Source organism: Saccopteryx bilineata, chromosome 11 (genome assembly GCF_036850765.1).
Source record: "Saccopteryx bilineata isolate mSacBil1 chromosome 11, mSacBil1_pri_phased_curated, whole genome shotgun sequence".
NCBI classification, from domain to species: domain Eukaryota; kingdom Metazoa; phylum Chordata; class Mammalia; order Chiroptera; family Emballonuridae; genus Saccopteryx; species Saccopteryx bilineata.
In genome coordinates, this window is record NC_089500.1 from 28,725,922 (window position 1) to 28,742,243 (window position 16,322).

Consider the following 16,322-nt stretch of genomic DNA (forward strand, 5'->3'; position numbering starts at 1 on the left):
ATTCATTGGATTTAAACCAGATGCTTCAGAAAACTGTCTTATCCCAATAAAGACGGTATTGTCACAACTGTCGGCAATTGAAACACCGCATAGAAGACTGAGATAGCAAATAGGCTGTTACTCATTAAAACAGTTAAAGCTGATCTTCATTTCATGTGCCTAGACTGTCAGAACTCAGGTATTGAGATATGGACACACACCATCAGCTTATGCATTCTGTGAGATTAGGAAACCAAGTCTCTTTAGAAGAGATTCTTAGGGACAGGAACAAATAATTATATGCTCACAAAATTTATAAAAGGTGCAAGGGCTTTTGAAGTCAGGAAAGGAGTGTAATTACTACAAGGCCAAAATGCACATACTATTGTAGTGGACATGAGATTATCAGTAAGTAGAGACAGACTTTTTTTTGTGAGGAGGAAACCAGAGAAATGGAAATCATACTTTCTGAGCAGATACTATAAAAGTTAGAACCTACTAAATTCATGATAAAATGAACAGTTTACACCTGGATTAGAGGCTAGTATGGTCATTATAATGTACAAATTTTCTGTCTGTCCTGTTTGGTGTAGACAAAACAAAGGAAATGAAACACATTGGGGAATAATACTGGAATTCTATCCTACACTTAATTGTTACATACTATCTAGGCCATTCTTCTAATCTGTCTCAAGAAACCAGAATAAACATCATGTCAAAATAGGAAAAATTTCTCTTTAGATGAAAATAGCCACTGGGCACAATTGAGTTGTTTGTTACCTGTGCAAAGATTCCCCCTCAAGCTCAAGAACTTTGTTTCTATCTTCCTACCAAATACCTGCAATAAGCTACAGGTATTTGCCTGGAGCAACTCTGGGACAAATTGGAAAGGGAATAGAAAAATAACTTACTGCACGTGAGTGTGCATGCGGGCTTCACCACAATCAATCACATTTTCTCCGACATTGCTTCATTTATGGATTATTGAAAAAACACAGGAAGAATGTGAAAAGATAATGTTGTAAAGCCATCAGAGTGAAATTGGTGGGAGGAACCCATTTCTCACTGTGTTCCCAAGCACCTCTGCACTCAGAATCCCAGCATTGTTTAAACCTCCATTCTATATAAGAAAGCTAATCAAATGACACTCAGGAAAATTGACTTGGGTTTTCAATCTAGTTTCAGATCTCTAGTGTACTTATTTCAAATGGCATTTGTTATTCTCTGCATATCCTTAGGAACATGCCCTGTCAAGAAATGCCATACAACTTCAAACCATGTTTTTTCCCACCTCTATAACTTTTTATGTATTCCCTTTTTACATTTTATTACAGCATAACATCTAAAAATGAAATAAAGATTATAGGCAATGCTTCAGGACCTAGAGTTCTATGCCTTGCCCTGAATATAAAACTGTGTTGATAGGAACGGCTGTTATACCTCTGTAAATTGCTCAAATCTCCCCACTGACCATCACTGTAATTATTTCTGCTTGGAAATGAAAGGTTTGATCGGCAGAGGTCTTTTTTTATGTCTATCTTTTCTTCCATTCACCCGAGCTTCACATTTTCCCTTGGTGGTGAATTCCACAGATTAAATCTGTATTTATTCATAATACTTATCTCTGAGAGGGGTTAATGAAACAGAAATGACGAAGAAAACAAGCAGCCAATTTTGGGGACTTTTTAAAGTTAACAGTCTCAGAATTTGCCCTTCATTGTCAGGATTTAATAAAATTGAGGTAACTGTTCTCTCTGAAATGGTGTACTTTGTACAATAAAAGGAAGAAGGAGAAAGAGACTGAGAGAGAAACATGTGCACACACAGAGAAAAAGAGAGAAAGAGAGAGAGAGAGAGAGAGAGAGAGAGAAATTTCAAAGCAGAAATGGAATTTTCTAGAGACAGAACAACTTCCAAAAACCTCTACATTAATACAAAGTTTCTGTAGTCAGCTAACTTTAAAGGCATTGCATTTGTTGTAAATTTAAGGAGAAAGCTCAATAGCTCGTTTCCTGTAGGTTTAAAATGTTGCATCATGTATCCATCCTCCATTCTTTTGCCTCTGCTCTAACTTTTCAGTAGAACTCTATTTTCCTCTGACTTAGTACTAATGTGGGATTGATACCTCCTTTTATCTGAACACCATTCTTCTTGAACATACCCTCTGACTTGACTTCTTTGCGTTTTATCAGAAACAGCAAGCATTTCAAGGTGGGAAGGTGGTTGAATGGTATGGGATAAGTGTAGTAGCATGTGATTGGGGGGAGAGGATGTGATTCCTGACTCTGCCAGATACCAACTATTTCCATTTCCTCATATGTCCATTGTAGAGATAGACTTAGCCATCTCTGAGATCTATTTGATAGATCACAATGAGTTGGAAATCTCTCACCTCTCTAATAAAAAGGTACTTAAAAGGTATTAAGGAAAATAATCTAATTAATAGTAAGACAAAATTGTAACTGACAGAAAATCAGGGTGATGGTGCAAAATAGAGGAAGAAAGTTAGAGGGTGTCAAAAGTCATTTTATTCTATTTATAAGGTGGAGAAGAATAATCTTGCTGTAATTGTAGTTGTGCAAACTGTTAACTCGTACACTTTTTCCACTGTCTTATAGGTCAGGATTTCTACTGTTTTGTAGGTCATCATTTTATCTTTTCTTTCTCTTTCTTTCTTTCTTTCTTTCTTTCTTTCTTTCTTTCTTTCTTTTTTTCTTTCTCTTTCTCTCTCTCTCTCCTTCCTTCCTTCCTTCCTTCCTTCCTTCCTTCCTTCCTTCCTTCCTTCCTTCCTTCCTTCCTTCCTCCCTCCCTCCCTCCCTCCCTCCCTCCCTCCCTTCCTTCATTCCTTCTTTCCTTTCCTTTCTCTCTTTTTTCCCTTTCTTTTTTCATTTTCTTTCTTTCTTTTTTTTCTTTTCTTTATATAAACTGGATTTGATGAGCCCCATCAAAAGGAAATGACATAAACAATAATTTTCCTGGAAGGAAGGCCCCTCTGAGTATGGAGTTCCCAATCAATGAGAAGACCCAGTCTGCAACAGTAGATTCTTTTCCAGCATCCAAATCTCAGGGGAGAGGAGGAATAAAAGATTATCCAAATACAGTGTGTTCGTAAAGTCATGGTGCACTTTTGACCGGTCACAGGAAAGCAACAAAAGACGATAGAAACGTGAAATCTGCACCAAATAAAAGGAAAACCCTCCCAATTTCTGTAGGATGATGTGGCAGCATGTGTGCATGCATAGATGATGACATAACACCGTATATACAGCAGAGCAACTCACAACCTTGCCAGTCGAGATGTGGACGGTACAGAGAAAAGTTCAGTGTGTTCTGTGGCTCGTTAAATTTGAATCCGTGACCAAAGCGCAACGTGAATATTGGCGCGTTTATAACGAAGCGCCACATAGGAATGACATTACTCGTTACGATAAGCAGTTGAAGGAAACCGGCAGTTTGGTGGAGAAACCCTGTTCTGGTAGGCCATCAGTCAGTGCCGAGTCTGTAGAGGCTATACGGGATAGCTACTTAAGGAGCCCTAAAAAATCTGTGTGTGAGCCCACATCGAACTGCGCTGAGTAGGTATGAAACTGGGAGAGTTTTCCTTTTATTTGTTGCAGATTTCACATTTCTATCGTCTTTTGTTTCTTTCCTGTGACAGGTCGAAAGTGCACCATGACTTTACGGACACACTGTATTTTCTAGAGTTGAACGAAAATACAAATGAAAAGCCTCTAACGTGATCCCAGAAGATGCTTATGCCCTGAAACTGAGAATATATAGCTTCCTTCGATTAGCAAAGTGTCTGAGGAAATCTTATATCTTGCACACATATCTTACTTTGATGTGTGACCTCTGAGTCTTTAGAACATGTTCACACATACCAAGTTAGAGAATAAGGACAACAATAGACAGACTACTCCTTAGAATCATTGAATTTATATGCCATCTTACTTCATTTTTCAGATGTGAAGACTAAAGCAACTTGCTCAAAATCACAGCTTTGGTTGGATGCGGAACTGATACTAGAATGTTTTTGTCTACTCACTAGGATGAGTAACACAACAGACAAGTAGAACTGATTTCACTGCATATACACTTCATTTGAGTCATTTAAATAGGCATCTGTGGAACACTATTAATTACCAGTGAGAGAGCTTTAGACTAATTAGTGGAACAGAATGTCCCAACTTAATTTGACTATGGTCATGCAAAGTCAGTCACCCTTGGTTGGTAGTAAACCAGGAATGTGTTAGCCATACCTGGAGCTCTAGCAGCATTGAAGATGAAAGAAAAGTGCTTGCTGAAAGGGGGACAGGGTGCTAAGGAGATTGTTAGTGTGTAATTCAGAGAGCACACCTGCCAGCACACTGACCCCCCCCCCCCACTTTAGATGACTTCAGGTTTAAGAATTGCTTTTGATATGTGTATTGTTGCCTCTTGTTCGGGTTAATTTGTTTAAACATTCATGAGGGGGGTGGTATTTTTCAAAGAAATGTGCCAAATGTGTTTTTTTTTTCAATTACAGACAAACTGGGGTGATTGCTGATCCATGAACAATGTGAATATTCAGTTTGTAGAGAGTTTTACTGCCTAGTAGCAAAGTTTTCTGTTTTTCCCCCACCCTCTCTGTTAAATGCCAAGATTTTTAAAGAAAATGATGGAAAACACTTTATCCTCAGCTTCCTCACAAATGGCTTATTTTGAATAAGGCAATTTGACTGTGGCTTTGTTAGGTTGGAAAGCAAAAACAAAACAAACGTGTCTGTGCCAGAGATAATGGAGCAAATTCTGTGGCTGAAAAAATCAGTGAGGATACACTGAGGTTAGAAACATTTTCAGTGCCACTACTAAGTTCATTCTATGATCCATTAGGTTTGGGGCAGTGTTATGGGAAGTTGAGTCAGAGACTCCAGATAAAGTTGTCATCAGAGACATCTCATTGGACTTCCCAAAATAGTCGGGGGATTGAAAATCAGGGGAAGTTCTGTGAAGATGGTGGACGCTCTATAAGATCTGGCCAATTTTGGCTCTGATCTTACTTTCTCCCTGACCCCAAATAGGTGTCCAGCAAATAGTGGCAACTCAATAGATATTTTTGAATGAATAAATGAATGGGCACAGTCAGTGGACAATAGGAGGATATCTAAGCTAACTGACATTTACAAATATGGATATACAATTGCAAATAACCTCCACTGGATTAAGAAGACTGCAGTTCACAATCAGGGTACCTTTCTAAAAAAGTAAACATAGGTTTGTGCTAGTGGAACTAAGGTGTAATGTGATAATTTAGTTGTAATTAAACTGCAAGAATTTAGTTCTTGTTTTTAATCCTTGTCGAAGGATTATAAACACTAGAGCCTGAGATGAAACTCAAGTGAGGAAATGACCCAACGAGGAAGTACCGAAGAACCAGGAAACAACAGTACAAATGATTCAGATCCTCTTTTTATGGAACTTTGGGACACAGAGGAAAACCACCTGATAGATATTTCCTCCAAATTGCCACCAGAGAAAGTTACCTTCGGTGTCCTGCCAGAACCACATTGGATACCTCATGATAAATTCCTTCCATCTGGGAATCTTTATTGATTTCATTGAGAAATCTCCAAGAAACATTGTTGTCCACTTGACCCACATCTTTTGCCCTTTTTTGGATGCTGCTATCTCTGAGACTGGTAAAATTTATGTCTATGCCATTAAAATTTATAACTGAAAGATGAGGAAGGCTTGGTTGTTGTCAACCGTCTATTTCTAGAGATGGGCCTCATGACTTCCCTTGTCATGAGATGATTGTCAGAATCTTCAAGAGATGCCCTTTGCTCCTGTCCTTAGGGAAAGAATGACTGTCTGTGGTATTTGCTCTGTTTACAGAGTATCAGACAGGAGCCCCTTCTCTCCTTCTATTGAACTTTCAGAAAACTGCCTCAGAATTATACAGTTTTTCTCTGAAGACTAGGTCAGATGAGGAGACACTGGCATTTTTCTTTTCTAACATGCACCATTACAGGTTAGGACAATACTCCAAGTGCATAGAGATGTGAAAAATTTCCATGGAAACCAGGTCAAACTGTTAAGGCAACTGAGTTCAGATGAAGCTAGGATGATGCTGGTTGGTTGTTCATCCTGAGTTTGGATAATGTTGAGACTTGAAATTAAAACACAGATTGGTTCAGGTATCAGAGGTTCAGGTAAAAGCAGGAAGAAATATTTGAAGCCCAGATGCATGGCATTGTGTCACCTGGTAGCACCAGAATTTTCAAAAAATGTGCATCTCTTTGAGAATGAGACCTTTGTCTCCATAGAACACTTAGCATTAACAAAAGTGGTTAGGAAGTTCTGCTGTCTTTGAGGACAGTGAACAATGGTTCTAAATTTGACTAATTCTTGAACATGGAATGATGGAGTTTTAGAAAAAGAGAAATGGAAAGGAAGTAAGTATAAACTGTAATGAATGTAGTCATAGATAATGAAAAAAATATATAGAAGTGACCCCAAATGTGTGACTTTGACTTATTAAAATGTGTGGGTTGGTATGTATAAAAGTAGTCTGTAAAAGGATATATATATATATATATATATATATATATATATATATATATATATTTACTAGGAAACTAAAAATATTGTTTGACTCTCTTATGGTAGAAGTCACATTATTGTAGTTGTTGGAATCAAACCCACAATATCTCCGAGATATGACTGCAATGACTTTTCAGTGATGCTGTGGACTATTGGAAATTGATGATAGGTTTTAGAGTGAACAGTAGTTTCTGCCAGAAGCAAATTTGAAGATAAGTCAAATTTGATGCTTCACTATTCTGAGAACATGTTTGCACAAAACTGCTGAATCAGTCTTTCATTTTTAAATTTAATTTTATTTATTTTTATTTTTTAATGAGAGGAGGGAAGGCAAAGAGACAGACTCTTGCAGATGCCCCAACCAGGATCCACCCAGCAAGCCCATTAGGAGCAATGCTCTGCCCATCTGGGGCCATTGCTCCATTGCAACCAGAGCCATTTTTTAGCACCTGAGGCAGAGGCCATGGAGCCATCCTCAGCACCTGAAGTCAACTTAAACAAGCCAGTTGAGCCATGGCTGCAGGAGGGGGAGAGAGAGAGAGAGAGAAAGAGAAAAGTGGGAGGGGTAGAGAAGCTTATGTGTGCTTCTCCTGTGTGTTCTGACTGGGAATTGAACCTGGGACATCTACATGCTGGGCCAGCATTCTACGACTGAACCAATGGGCTAGGGCCCAGTCTTTCATTTTTCTATGACTCTTTCTTTATTCTTCATTCCTATTCTGGCCTAACTTCATCATTCCTCTCATTATTGGCTCCTCTATCCATTTCTTCCTGGACTCCTCTTTTTCCTTATATCTGTACTTCTTTTCTCTTCACCATCTTCTGCTTGCTCCTGTTCTTTCCTTTGTTTTCCCTTTCCCCATGCACTTTAACCTTAAGGGTCAATCATGTCAGGGACACAATTAGATTCTAAGGGGTCCATCCCTGTTTAGTTTGCCCATCAGCTCCTGATAATATCAAAGTAAAACAGCAATAAGCAGAGTCCTTGTTTAGACAGATTTGACTAGGAACACAAACAATCTAGATCAATAATTTCCAACCTCTGTTCACAAAAACACCCCTTTTCTTCTTTGTAGTGTGTTTTTAGGCCTTAAATTTTTTATGTTCCTCCTTTAACACTTCACTTCACAATGCCTCTATAAAAATTAACGTGTTTTCTCTTTTTTAAAAGAGGACTATCTTCCCAAGCAGCTAGCTCTCAAGGTGTGTTGAAATCCTGAAAGGAATTGTATTTTACACTTTTAAAAATGCTTTTTTATCTATTATCTTACTAGATAATCACCCCAAAATCATGCAGAGGAGGCAGGGAGTCAAAGCTACTTCTGAGAAGTTTGGGCCACAATACAATAAGCTAATTAATGGCAGAACCTACATCTCTCTGTCTTTACAGTACTGATACCTGGGAGTTAGCATTAGAGTGTGTGTATGTGTGTGTGTGTGTGTGTGTGTATGTATGTATATATATATATATATATATATATATATATATATATATATATATATATGATTTTCTCCTCTTTATTTTCGAGGAGAAGTAACATTTGCAACTATTCACTCGATGTAAACTGGGATTGCTTGCCCTGGGTGACAGACACACCCTTATCTCTACAGATCCAGCAGCATTTCTCTGTTCTTCAGTTCATTTCACTTAGGACCTTCCTGTAGCATGAGGACCCCCCTCAAATGAACATGGGTCTCTTTTTTTGTTTCTCTCTTCCTCTTTCTTTCTTCCCCTCTTCCCTCCCTCCCTCCCTCCCTCCTTTCCTCCTTTTATTCCCTCATTCCCCCCATTCATTTTTTCTCTTTTTCTCTCCCTGACTCTATTCCTACTTTCTACCTCTTTCTTTAGTTTCCTCCCTTGTTCCTACTCCACTCCCAAGAAGGAGGGAAGAATACTGAATTCCCTGCATTCATATTTTCTTTGCTTTCATGCTCTGCCCCCCCATCTTATAATGTAATGCCAATTATTAGAAAATATAATTCAGTGTGTCTCACACTATTATTTATAATCTACTCAAGTATTTTCTTCAGATTCTTAATATCCCTGGTGTCAGAGAGAATTATAGCTGGGTAGTTGACTGCAGGCTTACATGGGATGAGAGGAGAGGAGAACATTGTTTTCACAGGCAAATTTCTTGTCTAGTGAGGCTTTGTGGTTTTTCCAGAATAGTCAGGCATTTTGTTATGCAATTAAAATTATTTTACTAAAAAAAAGGAGTAAGAAAATAAAAATGTTTTGGTAGATCAGTTTGAAGGAGAGAAAGTTCCTATGTATTTACAAAGGTTTCTAGTAGGTGATGATTTGTGGATAGTTTAGATCTATAATACAGCTCTAAACAGATATGGCTTGTTCTATACATTTGACTAACTTTCTATAGCTCTCTCTCTCTCTCTCTCTCCCTCTAATACATACAAATACACACATTCTATATAAGTGAAGTCTTTGAAGATAAACAACTGAAGAAAGAAAGTCAATTTTTTTTTCTTCAAAATCTAGCAATCAATTAGTCACTGTCTTGGAAATTCTGGTTTGTTGTTTCTGTTTTGCCAAAAATAAGATTTATGAACTTAGCAGAGATAGTCAAGACAGAGTTATATGGAAAGAAAAATAGAAAAACATATGTATTTTAAAAATAAGACTGAATAGGAAAGGAAGTGAAGGCAAAACAGAAGAAGTGGGCAAGGAAGACAGAAAAATCATTGCTTCCTAGGCATATAATATGACATTTGGTGACCTGGATATAAGAGAATCCCAATAGAATTTAATGTTAAGATCTTGCAGTTTTTGTCAGGCTCACCACACACACACACACACACACACACACACACACACACACACACTTTTTTTTTTCTGTGTGCCACCAGCCCTAGACACTTTGTCTCTGTCCCTTCTTGGGCATTGCAGACATTTGCATATTTTCTTCAGCTCTTTCTTCTTGAGCAAGTCAGGTGGACAAAGCCTTTCTACCTACCTGCCTTCTTCTTGACCTCATGCTCTACTCTTTCTAAAAAATGCATAAATACTTTGCATCTTGAAAATTTCAGTGATAAGAAAATATACATATAATAAAAATAATAAACTCAAAGCTGTTACAAACATTTTAGGATTTTCTATGTATGATCAAACTCTCTAATATGCATTTTGTAAAATCCTCTGAAATTCATACATTCATGTAACTAAATGATGCTCTTATGTACAATTTTTATAAAATTATTTTGATTTTTTCATAAATATTTCTTTGATGTTGGGCCCTATAGTTCATGAGTCAGTGTATTAGTACATATTTACTATTTTGGGGTTTTTTGTTTACTTGTTTCTTTTTATTATAGCTAGACACAATACATTTTTCCATATGAAATAGGATGAGTAGCATAACCACTAACTTCATGAAACTGACTTCATGACACATACCTTCCTTAGACAAGGAGGCAAAACTAAATTCAATTATATTTAGCAATGCAATATCATTAATGCTCACTGGTGACCAACTAAGCAATAGTGTGTTATCTTCCTAGAATTACCATGACAAAACACTACAAATTGGGTTGCTTAATTAAATAGAAATTTATTCTCTCATATTTCTGGAGGCTAGATATTTGACATCAAAGTGTCAGCAGGGTGGTCTTTTCTTGGGAGCTTAGCTGGAGAATATGTTTCATGCCTGTCTCCTAGTTTCTTGGGGTTACTATTTTCACATGGTATTCTTTTCTCTGTGTATGTCTATGTCAAATTAGTACAGGTGTTACATTGGTACACATTAGAACATGACATTCTCTCTATTTGTGTCTGTGTCATATTAGTAAGGCCATTAACTATTGGATTTAGGGCCCATACTAATCCAGTATGACATCATCTTAACAAATTACATATATAAAATGTTTATTTCTAAATAAGATCACATTCTGAGGTTTAAGTGGACATGATTGTTCTGGTACATTATTCAGTACACAGCCAATGGTAAAAGGGTCCATCTACTTACCTGAAAGCAAAAACAAGATGGTGTCCTTAAATATTTTCTTCTTGTGTCTTTTCTGTCTCTATTTTACTTTTCTGCAGCAGGATTGTGAGTTTTACATGTACCAGGGTGCAGCAAATTGCTTCGCTGGTGGCTAACTTATCAATCTCCAGACCCTTCCATGAAAATCAGCACAAGAAATCAGAGTCACACAAAGTGACACATACCCAGTACCTGAGGTTCTGAAAATAAAATGCACTCTTTTTTTGAATGTAAAGCAGTAGAAAATCAGAAATAGGGTCATTCTCATAGTTTGTACTATTTTATTTCAAGAAAAAATGTTTCATATTCAAATTACATAGTTTTATACATATTTCAAAAACAAACTTGCTCACTCTTTAATCCCTTGTATCTCAGATTCTTGTCAGAGGAGTTTTTCAGTGACTCTAGTTAACTTCTCTTGAACAAGCTAATGAGTCCAGCTCAAAACCTAGCTCCTCTTAAAGCCTGTTAGATTAACCTCAGAAATATATCCTTCCCTACATGTTCCTCAACATTATTTTCATGTTCCTTAAGAATATGATTTATAAATGTTACCATAGTTCATAAAACTGGAAGGCATGGTAGGATTTTCCAGTCCAGTGGTTATTGTCAGTGGTGCAGATCACTGTCAACTGGGAGTTTAGATTTGTTTTTTAACACACATGACTGGCATTGATCAGAAGTTTGGGTTATTTAAGGTCATAGAGTAGTGGTTTAGTGTTTGAGTTCTAAAGTCAGATAGGATTTGATATAAATTATGGCCCCTTCACTTGTCATCAGACTGACACAGAAATTGCCTCTCAAACTCTAACACGTATACATATCACCTCAGGATGTCATGAAAATACAGATTCCAGTTCAGTAGGTCTGTCGTGGGGCCCAGGATTCTGCATTTCCCACAAATTTCAGCTGCTGATGATGCTGAGACAGAGAAACTTACTTTGAATATTAAGGACCTAGAAGCTTATTGCTTGATATCTCAAAACCTCAACTTCTTCTTGTGTATAATAGAGCAGTCATGAAAATTAAAGATATCATATATAGAGAGTGGCTTTATCACATAGCCTCACACAATGTTAAACATATTATTGGTATCACTACTAAGGCTAGCTTCATGGGCTTAGACTTCTGCAGCTACACAGAGCTCTCTTGGTCTAAAGAGGGCTCCAATTTTGGTTTACTGCTCTATTGTCATCATCTTGAATTCTTAATAATTTTATCTTTGAACATGGGCTTTGTAAGGAAGTTCAGTGAAACAATAGGTCATGCACATGATGAAAGGAGATACTCAAATTAATGCATCATTATTAACATCCCTTGCAACCATTTGCATTAAAAATTCACAAGTAACCAAGAGCACAGGTCTTATGGACCCAACGTGAATTGGACTAAGACTCTAAAATATAAAGTATGCGTGTTACATCTATGATTAAGTAAGTGAGGCCACATTTTCCCCAGAAGGCCATTCTTTACATTTAAACCAGAAATTGCTTTGAATGCAGAATGAAGATAATTGCAGTCTAAGAATCATGAAAAATACAGGATTCCTATAATATCCTTTTCTACTCAAGTTACCTCCCTGTATATTAGCTAACCACTTACACTGAAAACAATGCCTTAGAAGGAAAGGAAAAAGCAGGGCAACCCAGAGTTCTTCTTCTTCAATTCTCTCTTATCATTAAGCAGAGGTATAAAGAATGGGTAAAGTGAAAGGCAAACAGTTTTGTGTAGTGTTTCTGCTATTCTGCTAAGAGCAAAATATATGTGCTCTCGGAATATGAATTGTGCTATTTTGGTGGTTCCCTATACAAGTTCATATTTGCATTTGAAACTGGCATTGTACAATAAAGATGACTGGTAAAAGTCATGCCAATAATTTAAATTTAATTTTTCACTAATTGCAATGACATTGAATAGCAAATCAATCAATAAATAAAACACACAGCCACCATGACGGTTTGAATGATAGACCATGGATTCTAGGAAAAACAACTTTATATTTAATGGGACACTTTACTCCTGCTTTTCAAACTGGGGGGCCCTGCAGTTTTGTTATATACTGAGATCCATGGAATATATAGCTGGCCCTGCCATCATGATTATAATATCATCAACAGGTCTGGTCTGGGGCTTCAGGTTGAAAATCCCTAATGAAACGAGAAACATTTTTGCATAATTACTATTCAGATCAAGCAACTGTATCTTATCCATAGCTGACACAATTCCGGGCCTATAATGTATTGCTAAAACCAAGAATATTATTTATTTATACAATTATTGGATTTTGAGGGATGTCAGATAAATGGTTTTATATTTTGTTCAGATTTCTCCTCCAGGAAGAAAATATCAGCATACTGTTTTTTATCTCATGTCATTAGAAATAATTGATCCCTCCTGTCTCTGAAATCATGCATTATTTCAGCTGGGCACACCTGAGACACAAGCTGTGCTCTCACCTGCATTGTCATTACTCGTGACACCTCACCTCCCCATCTATACTGAGCCTCGGGGTCCTTTCTTGTAGAACTCTTGACTTTGAATAAAAGATCTCTACTTAACACAATCTAGTCTTTTCCTGTGGAGTGAATAAGTAAATAGCCTAAGTAATCAACCCGGCTGTGAGCCACTTTAATAATTACCAAAGGAAGGGGGGGTCAGATCCTGAGGCATTGCATTAAATTCTAGTTTTGACTGCATTTATGCTTTCATCAGAGAGAAAACGGTGACATGACAGCTACCATCGAGTGTTGTCTTCACCTTCCTGGAATGGGACTGTTTGATTCTATTATTTTCATTTATTATTGTGTGCTAAATAATAGTTCATATAACTGAAAGTGAGCAGGGAGACATTGGGCATAATTGCCAAAGGTAATCATTGCCTAAATTGGTCCTCAACCGATGCAGCCTCTACCCTATTTAGACATCTTTAAATATATATTCCATTCATATAGTCCCATCCTGAGCAGCTAAGACTTTCACCCCATATATTGCAATGCACAATTGACTCTCTGCCTTTGTGTGTGTGTGTGTATGTGGGGGGAAATTTGCTCTCCTCTGGTGCTTCATGTATCATCGGGTGCCAGAGGCAATGAGGATACAACATTGATGGACCAATGGGCTGATCCAATATGGCAAATCCTATATTCCTGTATGGGTACAAATGAATAACCTCATATAGTTCTGCACACATTCAACAAAATGATGAAAGGGAGAAAAAAACAAATGGAATTTCCTGATCATTGCATTTCACTTTATTTCTCTGTTTTAACTTTGTAAGTGAATTCAATGTCTGTAGAAGGCAATTGATGGCTCCAAGAGAAAAGGAAAGAAAAATGTTAAAGCTCCAAACCACAATCCGCACACTACTATTAGACTTGAGGCTTGGCTCTTTGCTGTTGCAATCCTTAGCTGGGGCTCCTGTGTCACAGCCTTTGAAGGTCATCTCAGCATCTCAGGGCAAAGGCATTGTGAATTCTGCAGGAAAGGGGTTGCAGCCCCAGGTCTGAGGCCTTTTATTAGTAGGGGGAACAAGGGCAAAGAGGGGAAGGATTGACTAGGTGTGTGTATATATATAAAGTGGTGTTTCAGTATGCCTTCAAATCTCTCACAAGACCATGCTCCAGGCCAATCAGTTCACCTTCTACACAGCTCTCCCTATACATATTTCAGATTCCAACTTTCTAAAATGCCCTACAATTTAATTTCTCTGCCTATCTCATTTTTGTGCTATATAATATTCATGTCCTACCTCCTGTATGGAGTCTTCTTTAATCAACCCCGACCACAATATTCCTCTGTCACTGTGAGTTTCCAAAGAATTTATTATATATTACTTGTTTGTCATCGTGTTCCCTGCACTTTAATTTTTATTTTTCACCAATAGGTTTCTTCCTATTAAATAAGTTAATTAAGCAAAGGGCTAGAATTCTTCATTATCTGCAGTTTCTGCCAGTGCCTTTTACAGAAGTTTATAATTAATATTGGTTAACAAGAATTATTATTACACTTAAAATATGTATATATAGGCCATCTGTTTAAATATATATACACAATTTATATGTATATATACACATAGATATAGATATATGGATATATATGTATACATACCTAAATAATTTTCTCCATATATTTATATAGTAAATATTCAAATAATTTTTTTTAATCAGTTGATTTCTCTACACCAACCAAAAATAACAGAAAGAACCTGTATTTTCTAGTGCTAACTTTCACCATGCACAACCTTACTCTAGGGGCTGTTTTATTTTTTTCTTTCTTATTGAGTATTGAGGGTCAGGAAGTCTGATTCCAACTTGATTATATCTAGGTAGAGAGAGGAGGAAGGAGGATAAATGCATCCATCATAACCCAATCAGCCAATTTAAAAGATCAGGGCATATTAACCAGAGAAGCAGACAAGAATGAGCAGGACAAATGTGCAAAAGTCCCAATGTGCATAAACAATGTATGCCACGCAAGGGGCAATACTGCAGAAAGAGCTCAAAAATAATTGAATGCGAACACTATACATAAATCCAGATGAGATTCAAGCTGTGACCTTGAGGTGAAAAGGCTTCTTAAACTGCAACCAAAGCTTTCCATTCTACAGGGATTAAATCTCTGAAAATCATTCTCTTTCTTTGCATTCATGTTTCACACTTTGTAGTGCTCACATAAAAAGGGCAGATATACCAGCAGTTGGGTGTTTACTTTCTTCTGTTTCTTTTCTTCCCAGAGAGTTGGTATCGGCTTTACTGGAGATCAGAGTAGGGGAGCCTTTTTCACCCCTGATTATGGTTCGTAATTGTCAATACCAGGTCAGCAAGCTTTCTAATGGAAATTGCCAGTGCTTGGGAGAATGATAAAGCATCTTGCTCAGATGGGAGAAGTATAGGCTTGGGAACTCAAGTCTTCTCTTCTAGGGCTCACAATAATTATGAGAGCAAATTTAATAAACTTTTGCATGAAACTTGTAACAGAATATCCCTAGCTTCTATTGTTACCAGAGCATCTATTGTTACCATTGCATTGCAAACTACAGAGAGCTAGCAAAGAACTAAAATGTTCAAACACAAGCTAGGCAAGGCTTTGTCCTGACTGCTTGTCTATGGCCTCAGCATAACATTCGAATTCTACTCCTGGGAGGGGTTGCCTGTGGCATTAAGAGTTTGTTTCTTTTCCTTTTCTCACCAGACAGGTGGCAATGATCACAGAGCTCCAACTTATTTAGAATGGCAGCTACCACAACAGACAGTGGTTTCTTAGTTCAGAGCTTGAAAGGATTAAAGCTGGATTAGGAGAAAGAATGTGTTCCCAACGGGCAATATTTATAACAAGGAGACAGCTTTTTTTCCCACCCCCTCCACAAGAATAACAAGGAAGAAAAATGAATCCCAGCAATGATTGTCATATGGTAGGATGTGAGCAGGACTTAAGAAATACACCTTTCTAATTCCCAGGCAATTTATGTGTGTATGCCTAAGTATTCAATTAGCAGGCACAGATACCATTTTGCATTTAAAAATATAGGGTTTTACAGCTGCAAACCAGCTTTGCCCATAAATTTCACCAACTTCATTGCTGTGTCTACCAAGAATTTAGGCTTGAATGTCGTAGATTTTATTTTTCTCAGCATTAAAACAATCAAAGATTGACTGGCATTTCTTGCCCAGCAAAATATTTTCCTTTGTGAAGAGCAGAAAATCCCACGTGACTCATTAGAAATAGGTAATTTCTGACCCATGAAAAGACTACATTCTATACCAG